Here is a 2,249-nt window from a genome sequence, read left to right as displayed (position 1 = left end):
TTCCCAAAAGAAGATGAACCCTAAGAAGGACTGCTTAAATTCATTCCAGAGAAAATGGGGAATAAATGAGCATACCAGGTAGAGTTAGAGGGTTATTTTGATGAACTGATTTCTCTATAATATGAAGGAAGATTAGAGCTCATGAGTTTCTGTATTTTAAAATAAATCACTGCATGGTGGCAGAAGTATAACTAAGAATTTTGTTCTCATGTCTGGTTAACTCTTTCCTACCTTTACAGAATTTAACATTTCAGAAGGAAAGCACAATTTAGGCATCCTTCGTTCATTCAACAAAAAAGCATTGATGGCCTCCCATAAGCCAGGCATAATGCTAGGCTCTAGGACAAGATGGTGGGCAAAAAGATCATTCTCACTCTCACAGAGCTGAGAGGATATTGTGGGGGTTAGGGGAGAGGAGTAAACAAATAATGATACTGATGAATGTATAATTACAAACTGAGATAAGTGCTTTAAAAGAAAAGAATGAAGACCTATAAAAACCAAATAACAAAGAACTCCAAGTAGGGACACAGGTTTCCTGGAGAACAGGCTATTTGATCTTAGATCTAAAGACCAAGATTGGGTAAATGCTAACCAAGAAGTGGGTGGGGTGTGTGAGGAGCATTCCAGAACCAGAGCAGAGCATGCGCAAGAAAAGATTCCACCCCTACTTCCAACCTCCACAAGGGCCAAGCCAGGCAGTTCCTTGTTAATGATTTGGTCTTTATTCCAAGAACAGTGGGAAGCCATTCAAGGGTTTTAAGGAGGTTGGAGACATGATCAGATTTGTGTTTTGCAAAGAGGACCCTGCTACAATGTTGAAAACAAATTGGAAAGACATTGTCTAAAAACCAATTGTTTCAGGAAGTAAAGGCAAAGGCCTGCAGCTGTCACAATCACTATCCTGTGGTCACCTGGCCCCACTAATATTTTTCTGCACCCTTGAGGACATTTGGAAGCTACCTTTGGTGAAGAAATAAGAATTTCTTATTCCAGATTATTATATATCAACGTTTGAGCTAGAGACACGATGTCTTTCTGTCTGCTCCAAGTTTTGATTGGCACAGCTAATCACTGTTGCAGTTGGTGACAGTTCAAACAAGGCCTAACAAGCAAACCTTTTAGAGGCAGGGACAATAGCTATTACTCTTCTTCGCCTTCCTTCCCTGAATTGTACTTGCTCATCAACTTTCTAGTTTCACTATGGGCACTTTGACTCTCCATGCTTCTCACCCTGTCTGATTTCTCTGATTTGTGATTTCAACACTACAGTTGCCACCATGCCTGCTTGGGGAAGACAGGTAGAAAAATTTGCAAGAGCACAGAGCCTTGTACACAAGGCAGGATCTAGTCATTTCTGACTGACTTGAAACTTTGCCTTGGAAAGGCCTGATGGCAAAGGTCCATTGACCAAATTTCAGCTAACCAGGACTAAAACCATGAGTGGCCTACTGTCCTCATCAGAACCCTGAGTTTCCCTTAGATTTTGTTATGAGTAGCCCTGGAGCCCAAGCAGGGCTGAGAAGGAGTATAAGATTAGCAGTCTTAGCAGATGTATGTGGAGGGATATGGGGATGGGAAGACAGGTAGGTCCTGATTACCTCAGTCTGTGGAACCCATCTTTCACTGTATACCTGCCTCCAGGTTGCAAAATGTTGTCTTAGAAACCAGCGTGCTCTTAGATGGCATCTAAAATCTCCCCTCTACCATGTTTAAACTGTCCTCACATTCCAGGCACGTGACCATCACCAGGTGTCAACAACATGCTTTTAATTGTTATGTCTTTTTATGTTGACCCTATGCGGATTCCTCCCTAAACTTCTACTAATCTAAGCTAACTGTGGCCTCTGCATCCACACACAAGGCTAATTCTTTGTTGACAGGAAGTCCCCTTCATATTTTAAGGATGTCATCATGTCTCCTAAATTCTCTCTGGCCTGGCATTTCTTATTTCCTTGCAGTGGTGCTCCTCTGGTGAGGTTTCCAGTGTCCTGCTGTCTTGGTTGCACTTCTCTGGAGCTGCTAAGAATTTTAAAAACACCATTCTTTTTTTTTTTTTTGAGTTGGAGTCTCACTCTGTCACCCAGACTAGAGTGCAGTGGCCGCTCCCGGCCACCGCAGCCTCGACCTACTGGGCTCCGGCCATCCTTCCGCCTCAGCCTTCCGAGTAGCTGAAATGACAGGCATGCGCTACCACGCCCGGCTGATTTTTTTGATTTATTGTAGAGATGAGGTCTCACTGCCCAGGC

The sequence above is a fragment of the Carlito syrichta genome, unplaced genomic scaffold, assembly GCF_000164805.1.
Source record: "Carlito syrichta isolate Samal-C Ts95f unplaced genomic scaffold, Tarsius_syrichta-2.0.1 Scaffold304630, whole genome shotgun sequence".
NCBI lineage: Eukaryota > Metazoa > Chordata > Mammalia > Primates > Tarsiidae > Carlito > Carlito syrichta.
Note: the sequence above shows the minus strand (reverse complement) of the source record.